This window comes from Podarcis erhardii (genome assembly GCF_964252035.2).
Source record: "Podarcis erhardii genome assembly, chromosome: 6".
NCBI classification, from domain to species: Eukaryota; Metazoa; Chordata; class Lepidosauria; order Squamata; family Lacertidae; genus Podarcis; species Podarcis erhardii.
The window spans coordinates 64,030,196-64,041,267 of NC_138510.1; the positions used below are offsets into that span (position 1 = coordinate 64,030,196).

An 11,072-nucleotide genomic window follows, 5' to 3' on the forward strand; every position below is an offset into this window, starting at 1 on the left:
ACCCAAAAGTGTTTGTGTTCCCATGCCATTACTAAAAAGAATATGGTTAAGGTCAAAAGGCTATTGCAGCAGAAAAGTGGTATGTAATTAACTTAAATTGGGGCAGAAATGGGATAGGAAAACAGCTCCCTCTCATGAACAATGGTACTCAAGTCATTTTGTAGACTAATGAGGACAAATACATTTATATGATATACTAGAATAGACTAATAAGAGATCAGCTAATGCATCTCACTGCCAATGGTTGATTTATTCCTACAGAAACATGATCAATGTTTCATACAATTTAGATTTTAAAATGCAGAATATATTATTTCCTTAGGAATATGCTGTTAAAAATGTAAGCCTCACATTTACCTTTTGAATAATATCTACTGGATATAGGAATGTGAAGCAATTATTTAATACTGTACAGTTCAAGATGCTATCATCAATATTCATGCAAACACTTCTTTTGATTTTCCAGTATTCCCACGAATTTCAAACACAGACCTGGAACCGATTCAAACAAGCATCTCCTAAAAAAAACAAAACCCACAATGCAGTCCTTCTAAATTAATAACATAAAAAGATCTGCATGTGCAAAGTTAGTATACTGTATTAGGGATATGCGGGTGGCACTGTGGTCTAAACCACTGAGCCCCCTGGGCTTGCTGACTGGAAGGCTGGCAGTTCGAATCTGCAAAACAGGGTGAGCTCCCATTGCTCTGTCACAGGTTCTGCCAACATAGCAGTTTGAAAGCATACCAGTGCAAGTAGATAAATAGGTAAGGTAAAAAGGTAAAGGTAAAAGAAAAATAGGTACCACTGCGGCGGGAAGGTAAATGGTGTTTCCGTGTGCTCTGGCACTCATCACGGTCCTCCGCGCACCAGTAGCAGTTTAGTCATGCTGGCCACATGACCCAGAAAGCTGACTGTGGGCAAACAATGGCTCCCTCGGCCTGAAAACCGAGATGAGCACCGCACCCCTTAGTCGCCTTTGACTGGACTTAACCGTCCAGGGGTCCTTTACCTTTTACCTTATTAGGGATAATGGGTTTAGACTGATCTGCACCCTGATACATGAACTTTGCTGTATACATTCAAGCCTGTCTTTCCCCAACTTACAACTATTTTTCTGCATATCTGAACTTTAAGTAACTTGACCAAGAACACAAAGGAACCTTAATGACTACGCATGGCTCTGAGCCTGGATATTTCTACATCCAAGTATGTCAGTGGCTCATTTAGTTTATTTGCCTACATACAATGCACCCTATTATTCCTCCAGGTGAGGTGGAATGGGATCAAAGGAAAAGGAAGTTATAGGCACAATATGTATCTGTTTGGATACAAAAACATTCACAGATTACTACCAATTAGGAATGCAAGATTATGCAGGGTCTTTTTTTGTTGCAACTCTGGTTTAGCAAGGGTGCATCATGAAATGGGAGAACAGTTAAGCACATGAACTGACTCTACCTGTCTTTTGAGCCTTGGAATACAATGTTTAGCCAACATATTAGCCACTTGTTTATTTTCTGACTGCTAACACAAGATCAAAACGATACTTGCTTCTTCCAGACTTACACTGAAAGCATAAACTTTTACCAGTGCCTAAATCGCTAACACAACAAGAACAGGAACGAGGAAAAAAGAGCAACTGAAACTACTTGCTTTTATATGGCTAAAAGTGAAAGTAAGATGTGGCAAACAAATTGTAGTACTCTTAAACTGCCAAAAAGGAATCTGATTAAAGTAGGCACAAATCAAAAAAATATTGCGTGTTCCAGTGGCGTAGCGTGGGGGGTGCAGGGGGGGCCGGCCGCACCGGGCGCAACATCTGGGGGTTAGGGAAATCCACGGGTTAGGGGGCGCAAATCCACGGGTTAGGGGGCGCAAATCCATGGGTTAGGGGGCGCAAATTACTTGCCTTGCCCCGGGTGCTGATAACCCACGCTACGCCACTGGCGTGTTCTATTTCTGTTGTACAGAACCCCAGCTGAAATTTAAACACTTGGGACAAGACTTCCCGGTACATAATCCTCATGTAAGCATCACATCAAGGCAGCTGTATCGTGTTCAGATCAACATCTACAAGGCTTTTCCAGAGAAGAGGCTCTTGCATAGTTTCATGTCCCAGAGACATAATGAAATTCTACAGGTGAAGCATAATGAGACCTTTAGAAGGTGGGAACATAAAAGCAGAAGAGCATGTTCCTCAGTAATGGTGGCACCCAAAGTTGAAATCCCAAAACAAGCACTGCCTTCTGGGTGCTAGCACAATATATGGCAGTTTTACTAGTCTCAGTTACGGATTTTTCAGCTTGGAGATGCGCCTCTTTATCTCGAAACCTAAGTACAGCATGGCGTGAAGATCTGTGATGTGGCATTTAAGGAGTGCTGGATTTAAGATGAAAACCAGGATTCAAATCCATGTTTAACCACAAAATGCAATGGACAGCCTGATCCAGTTATTGCTTCTCCCCAACTGTACTTCACAGGGTTGTTGGGCAAATATAAACAGCTTGATCCCAAGTATGTTACCTTTGGAGGAACTGAAGAATACCCATGTGACAAATAAAATTAAAATTCTTGGGTGGTGGGCTATCTTCAAATGCTTCCCTTCACTATAATACATTTTATTGAGCTGTAATTATTTTTTGCTGTCTGGAAGTCAGACAAAAATGCTACTGATGTTCTCAAGCAATAGGGGCAACATAAATGAATAACTGTCTGATTCCACAATTTTCAAGAACACAGGACAAACTTTAGTACACAGAAGCCCCATGTTAAGCTGAAGACAGCTGCTTTTGTGCGGCGTGTATTTCCATGGATGCTCCACCACCACTCCCAGCCTCCCAACATGGAAACTAATTGTAGTAAGCTTCAAGTAGGATGAGCACTGAAAATTGTTCAATAGCCCTGTCCTTCATACTATTAAGTACTATTGTGTCCCATGGCCACAGATACTGAACTGCATACCAGTTTATGTGTAAGCAAGAGTTTGTCTAGAACAGGCAAGCAATAATAGGCTTGGGAAATAAATTGAGTGTATAATTAGTTATCACAATAGAGCAAAACTTAGCATGAGGACTAAGTTTTCAGACAGCAAGTCTAAACACTTTCCCGGAAGTAAGCCTCACTGGGACTTACTTCTGAGTAAACATGCACAGGATTGGACTGTAATGAAACAGCCAACATAGCCCTAATTACCACATCAGACACATTAGATAAGACAAAAATTGCTTTCTCCCAGTGCTGACATGAGCGAAGATGTTTGAATCGTGTACAAAAACAACTAGGCAATTACTTCACAGACACGAAGAATAGGTCCCTAATGCTGTAAAGAATGTGGTTGCAGAAGTATTAAAGAGCAGTGTTGATAATGAGCAACACTGGTTTGCCACCCATAACTAAACTATTTTGTAAATATTTTCACAAACCTAAGAAGCTATTTTTATCCAAACAAGAACACTGATAACAACTCAACCATTGCTTTACGAAAGTCATCATGTAACAATGGTAATTTTCGACAGAATAATCTCCAATTCAACAAATTCTCCCCTTCTGTTCTCCACCCACTCAACCCACAGGAACTATTATTATTCATGTTCCTACTGTGAATCACAAGTTCCTATATATAAAAAAAGCCTTCCAGAGATTTACACCAATTATGCGGAATCTGATCATTAGCCCACCTAGCCTGGGTTTATGTACCCCAGCGAGCAGCAGCTCCCCAAGTTACACTCAGAATAATCCCACTGAATAATAAACCCAGATGCCAACTTTGCTGCCACATACACCCGGACAACACCATTACTGGCCCCAACAACATCACACATACCATCTAGGGACTATTTAATTGCTCATCGTCTAACATTGTGTATGCCATAAAATGCCAACAGTGTCCTTCAGCTCTCTATATTGGACAAACAGGCCAGACCTTACGCCAAAGAATAAACGGACATAAATCGGACATCAGGAATCACAAGACAGAGAAACCAGTAGGAGAACACTTCAATCTCCCAGGACATTCTATACAAGATCTCAAAGTAGCTGTTTTACTACAAAGGAATTTCAGAAATAGACTGGAAAGAGAAGCTGCTGAATTACAACTTATCACCAAACTTAAAACCATGGAGAAACCTGGTCTGAACAAAGACCTTGGATTCTTATCTCATTATACATGACAAAGCCATTTTTCACCTTTTCACCCCTTGCTTTTTCCTGTAAGACCTATTGCAGTCGTTAAGAGTCGTCAACAGGCTCATCACAGCTATCTGCCAATCACCCATTCCCACCACCCTTCTGAGTAATACCCCTCCCCACCTTCTCACTATATAGAAGGGTCTGGAAACTTCTGTTTCAGTGTATCTGAAGAAGTGTGCATGCACACGAAAGCTCATACCAAGAACTGACTTAGTTGGTCTTTAAGGTGCTACTGGAAGGAATTTGTTTTGTTCCCACTGAAATAAACAGACTTAAATTAGTCACGACTAATTTTAGTCCATTATTTCAACAGATTTTCTCAGAGTACAGCTTTGCTTTAAACCAGAGCCTAGGAATGGCACACTCTCTTTAAAACCAGGTACGTAGTTTGCGGTTGCTCCTGAATCTGACACTGTCCCTGGGTGTGCTGAGTAAAGGAGGGGCACCTCTACTCATTCCAAACACCCCACAGCCCAGAATTGCGGGGTGGGGTAGGGGCTGGAATGCTCTGCCCAGATGGGCACAACAGCCATAGCTTTTCCTGAATAAAACAGACCTGGCCACTGCCATTCGTGTCTTAGTATCATCCAGATTAGGGTACAATAACACACTTTTATGTGGAGCTGCCATTTGCAGAATTTTCATGAAGTACAATGGATTCAAAACACAGTGGTCACAGTATAAACTGGGGCTCATCGTGGACAGCATATAACAACTTTGATATCTGTAATTTCCCGGAACTGAAGCCAGACATTTATTGAAATATTAACTGCATAATTGTAGAAACTGTGTTATTGTTTTTAGGGACTGTATAATTTTCAAATCTCATTTATTTTATTGTACATGGGTTCTAGATTTGAAGTGGTTTATAAATCTGTAGTGAAACATTCAGAAAAATGTCTCTGGGTGCTGATTTTCTGCACTGAGCTGACGTATCTTTAGGACACCTACCTTAAGAGTTTACCCCGGATCTCAGATTAACATCAGAGGATTTGCTCTGACTCATCTGAGACTCAGCCTGCTTATGAACAAATGTAAGCTAAGTATTGTGATGAATTTCCCTTGACATGGTAGGGCAACTGATTTGGTTATTTATTATTATTGAATTTGTAATATGTGCCTATTTTATGGCTTTAAGTACAATTTCCCAATAGACCATACTCCTTTGGTTTGTTTAATTTGCTCTATTCAAAGATTTAGTTATTATATATTTTGCAGTTTGTTTTCAAATACAATGACTGCTTGATAATATACTGTAACTAAACTTTAGAAAAGTAAAAGGCTGTTTTGGGTGGGATATTGGGACAAATGTTGTATATAACCACTCCTGATCCCCCCCCCCCCCGCACGCTGTGGTCTTCTTTAATTTCAGCTCTATTCTTTTACTGAGTTATCTTGTCAGCTGCCTTGATGGCCTTGATGGAAAATAAAAAACATGTGCACTGCCACTGTGCTATGGATCTTCCTCTATTTGGAACATATTTAACTCTGTTCCTAAACAAGAACTTGCGCGTGTTGCTTAAGACACAATACAGTTCTGGATAACTGACAGGATTTATGTTTTCAGAAACGGGGATCACCCATTGCTTCTTTATCACAGAACCCTAGACGTAACCCAATATTTGCAGCACCTAGCAGACAGCAATTTATTCTGCAATCTCCATCTTGGAAGAGACACAGACTTCACGGCTACAACAGCTCCCTACGTTTTTGTACTGTTTTGTTTCATTTCACCCCCCTCCCCTTCTGCTTTGCTTAAGAACTAGCCTGATAAAGAGTTCTGGAGAACTTGCTCTCTATTTTGTGAATCATTTGTTATGATTTTAACATTATTATCTAGAGGAGACAGGCATTTATTTGGAATCTCACCATGTTTAAGGGCACAAAGTTTGCTATCCAAAACCGAGGCAAACTTCATTTGGTACTTGCATAAATCTTTCCGTTTCTGGAGCTTTAACAACAGTTAATAAAAATATAAAAGCTGCAGCTTTAAGTAGCAATTGGGAACCTCAGGCCTGAGTGGGGAGAACCACATTGCAGCTTCAAAACTATTCCCAGTCCATGCCCCCTATCCCAGGACCCTGCTTCTTAACATCCCTGTTCTGCACTCTCCTCAAGTGCTTCTGCCAACTGAATGTGTCCTTGAACTGTGACTCTGCCTCTTCCTTGACTGTAGGATCGAAAAAATATTATTATTAATATTTATTAAAATTCTATACCGCCCGTCATCTCAGGTTTACAGGGCGATTTACAGTATAAAATATACATAACAAAATAATGAACAAAAACAATGCATGTGGAGTGTTTATGCAAAAACCTTAGGGGGGTTTATAGCTAAAAATACAGGTTACTGTAAGAGTCACACCTATTGCTCTGCTCACTTTTCTTTGTCTCTGATCCTGCCCACAGCTAGCAGGTGAGCCCCGGTGCCCATGAGGAAATGTGACCCTTAGGCTGAAAAGGGTTCCCCCAGCCTGAGAGAAAGGGGGATGTTTTCAGGCGGAAAGAGGTAAAGATGAGTTGAAGATTACAAGTATACGAAGCAAATGTGTACAAAATGGAAGATTCTGGCATTAAAAATGTTGGGTCTGAAGCAGCTAAAGTGTAAGAAGAAGCAAAGTTTAATCCCACTCTGCAAGGTTTCACTATCCAGTAAGCTTTATGTTTCACCTCCATAGCAAGCAAGACTATCATTAAACATGACGGAACTTGTTAAATAAACTCCCTGATGTTCTCGCTGTGAGATTTTTCTTGTGACTAGGCTTTCCGATCAGTAGGCGTCCATAAATCCACCTGCGCTGCAGCTTGCTGGGTAAAGGGCCCCTACTCAGTGTAACCTGAGAAACCCTCTCCTGCCTCTCACCTTGAGAGGGAAGAAGGGGGCCTTCGCACTGTGCAGTGCTTGTGGGGAGAGTTAAGAGACACTCCCACCTCCCCCGCGACAACACACACTACAGTCAGGAAGGGGTGTTTCTTTTAAATTGCACTGAACAGAAGCATACTGTGCATGAAAGATTAAAGCCCACTCCCAGTGTGATATGATATGCCCCCTTCCTTTCCCAAGCTCTCTAGCAGATGCAGAAGGCTAAGGGGATGGAGAGAGTCAGTGGCAACTATGGAGTACGGCTGGGTAGTAAGCCAAGCCAACATTTTGTGGATGCTTCCCTTTCATTGCTGTTTCCTTCGAGAGAAAAGTGCACTTAATATCCAGCAGACACCAGCTATATGGTGCTTATTATTGTTCTAGCAGCTCACAGTCAAGAGTTACACTAAGTTCAGGCTAGAACAACTATCACTCTTTTCCTTTTGCTTGCAACAGCATCAATATGACTTATGGGAGCAGTTTTATCAGGTTCTCCTTCATAAAAGCATGGGAGTTTGGTAGAAACTAAACACAAGCAGCTTCAAGGATCAGGAGAATACGGAAAACCTCACCACAGACCCCATAGCTTGCTTTGTTTTCCTTGTATTTTATTTCCACGGAAGCAGAGGTGGCTCACTGGGTGGGGCAGAACTGCTGCACTAGCTTCCCTGCAAGCTGGATGCTGTTGCTTACTGGGAGGGAGGCAGGCATGGCACACCAAACTCTTTGCCACCTTGTCCTCCCCTCCCCCAGCCCCTCTTGGTAAGCAACAGCGACCCACATGCTGGAAAGCCCAGCAGCTCTGCCCCACAGGGTGAGCCACTTCTGCAAAACTGTGCATTAATTTCTTGCTTTCATTTACAAATTCTACCCTTCTGAAACTCCCAACAGAAGAATGGCGTGTTTCTTACGGAAATGCAGAGTTCAAACACCACTAGGTAAATACTGACTATGCGTCTTTGGTGGGGATCCGCTGGCCTTCCAGATGTTATTGGGTGACAGCTACCATCATCTTTGACCACTGCCCATGCCGGCTGGGGCTGATGGGAACTGGAGTCCAACATCTTGGAGGGCCCCCTGCTTTAGTGACCCTTTCTCCACAATGTAGCTCAGCACCAACCATCAGCAAAAATGAGCTGGGAGTGTTGCAGGCCAGCACCATTCATTGTCTTTTGGACACACTGGAAACCAGGAGCAGTCACACTGTACTAAGGAAGCCACAGAACTAAAAGGGAATAATTAGCATCATTAAGCCATAATGGTTGGCAAGGAGCACCAGCGATGCAGTATAGTTATGTAGGTAACCCCCATTTTATTAAACATTACAGCCAGCCACATTATCTTCTAGCCAATAAATATATATCAGTGCCGAATATCCATCATCAAGCAAAGGCCGATCTGCAGCATAATAGGATAGCAGCCTTGTCTGCAGTGCTTGCCTGCTGTCTGAGGCCCTGATACTGTTTCTGACCCTACTATGAGGTCTCATTGGTAACTGAAACTCAGCAATGAAAGCAGATAATGCACATGATGTGAGAACTCAACAATGTTTTGCTGGTACTCTATTCCAGCTGATGGGAGTTGTAGTCCAAAACATCTGGAAGGCACCAGGTTGGAGAAGGCTGGACTAGTCTATACCTGTCCATTGTATCTACTTTGGCCTCTGTGCAATTCTGGAAGACAGACCCATCCAGCAACCCAAGAGACCTCATGTAGCAACCTCACAATAGTCCTGCTTCTTCCCATCAGAGCCAACAAGATGTGGCAACAGCCGATAACTCAAGATGGTTTTAAATGGGGATTCTAGAAATGCACCATAGGCAGTTCAACAGTAGTCATAATAGCTAAATGGAAGCTCCAGGTTTAGGTCCTGAAACAAGTTTTACTGTTATGATAGGTATGTTGATGCAATTCTTTATCAATATTGTGGTGGTGGTGGTAGAATCAACCAGAATCTATAGGCAAGTTACTAGATTAGCACTCTGGTCCTTGCTTGGGGGCTTCCCAGAAACATCTGGCTAGCCATTCTGGAAAGAAGCCACTTTGGAAACAAGACGGACCTTCAGCCCGAAAACTCTTCCGACGTTCACACATACACAGAATCTCCTCCATGTTCTCTAACACGGGACAAGAGCCACCCTCCGGGTGCGGACTCCCTAGCACACCTCGTTTCGAGCAAAAGGAGCCGACCCACCCTCTCTCCACGACCCGGCGCTGGTGGCGTGGAAACAGTGGCCTAGCAAGCCCGGGAGGCGCCCGCGCGCGGCCGCCCCGCCTCGCTCAGCGCCCCGCACCGCGGCCAGGAAGAGGCGGCGGGGGGCGGCAGCAAGCCGAAGGCTCTCCCGCTCCCCACGACGACGGGTCTGCGCGCCTCGGGCGGCCGAGGAAAGGCCGCGGGCGGCCGCGGAGGGGGCAGTCCTCGGCCCGGCGGCTGCAATGGCGGGAGGCGGGGACAGCGCCCGGGCGGAGAAAGAAGCAGGAAAGAGCAGCGCTGCCTGTGGCCCGGGGAGGCCCTCCTCCCTCGCTCCCGCTCCCTCCGGCGGCGGCGACTCCGCGCCGCGCCCGCCCTCCTTACCGTGCGCCTCGCCGCCTCAGCCCCTTCTCCGGCCGCCGCCGCCGCCGCCGCCGCCCTCGCAACTCGGGACTCCGCCGTCTCTATGGGCGACCGGAGCTGGCCGACCTCTCACCCGCTGCTCCTCCTCCTCCTGCTGCTGCTGCTGCTGCTGCCTCCGCTGCTGGCTCCGCCTGGCCCCGGGCGGGGAAGGGACGAGGCTCCTTCCTGGGCCAGGACTGCGCGCTGCTCTCGTCCGCCCAGCAGCGCCTCTGCCAGCGGGGAGCGGATCCGGGGGCGGGAAGAAGCGCCCTCTCCTTCCTTCCTCCCTTGCTCGGCTCCTCGGAGGCAGCAGGAAGCCTCTCTCCCGGGCAGGGTCCGCGGCGGGGTTGGGGAGCGGCGGGAGCCCTGAGTTACCCCGCGGCCCTAAAGCACCTCTGCAGAGTTTCGTTTTAAGGCAGGAACAGGATTGCGCCCGTGGCCACCGCCAAGGGCGGGCGGGAAGTGGCTGCTGGTCGTTCTCCCTCCCTCAGAATTGTAGACTTGGAAGGGTCATCTAGTCCAACCCTCTGCAGCGCGGGAATCTCAACTAAAGCATCCATGGCAGATGACGACGACGACGACGACGACGACGACGACGACGACAACAACAACAACAACAACAACAACAACAACAACAACAACAACAACAACAACAACACACTTATCATTTGTATGCCGCCCCTCAGACTGGGTTGCCAAAGCCTCTCTGGGCGGCTCCCAACAAAATTTTGAAAACACAATAAATCATCATTAAAAGCTCCCCTAAACAGGGGCTGCCATCCAACCTCTGCTTTAAAACCCTTCGAGTCTGAGGGAGCCCATCCCACTGTGGAACAGCTCTTGCTGTCAAAAAGTTAGTTGGAATCTCCTTTCTTGTAACTTGAGTTGGTTTGGGTCCTACCCTCAGGAGCAGAAGAAACCAAGCATGCTCCCATCTTCCATGTGATAGATACAGTATTTGAAGATGTCATATGATACCTTCTCTCAAGCAGGCTTCTCCTGTCAAGGCGGAACACAGGCCTCTCCTGCGTTCATTCTCAAATTTGGGGTAAAACTAGGAGGCAATGTTTGTGTAAGGAGCTGTGTGAGCTCCATTCTGGTATTGAAAAGAAATTGTTGGGCTGAGCATGTGCTGGATTTCACATGCGTAAAATTGCCTTGAGACAATTGTGTATAAGGCAATTAATAAATTAACAATTATAAAAATAAAATAACGTTTTGCACCTGTTGGTGGACTTCAGGGTTCTATAAACACAGACACACACAGTAGATCCCACCAGCCTGAAGTCTGCCCACTCCTGGTAGGCCTGCATGTTGACTGTAGCCAGTTCTTAGACATACACCAGAAAAGTCCTAATAGGTCGGACCAAAGATCTCTTTAGGCTATCTAACCAGATGCCCCCAGGAACCCCACATGCAAAGCAT

At 45.2% G+C, this 11,072-nt stretch overlaps 1 protein-coding gene across 2 annotated transcripts in view; it reads right to left on the reverse strand.

Moving 5' to 3' along the window:
• The window catches only part of GNG12 (G protein subunit gamma 12), a 37,107-nt gene extending 27,035 nt beyond the window's left edge, over window positions 1-10,072 (reverse strand). The window contains exon 1 of one of the 2 annotated variants that reach the window (XM_081867284.1): window positions 9,630-10,072. The gene's annotated coding sequence lies outside the window, so the exon portion shown is untranslated. The remainder of the gene's footprint in view (window positions 1-9,629) is intronic. The other variant, XM_081867283.1, reaches the window with a different exon arrangement.
• Window positions 10,073-11,072: the final 1,000 nt, after the last annotated feature.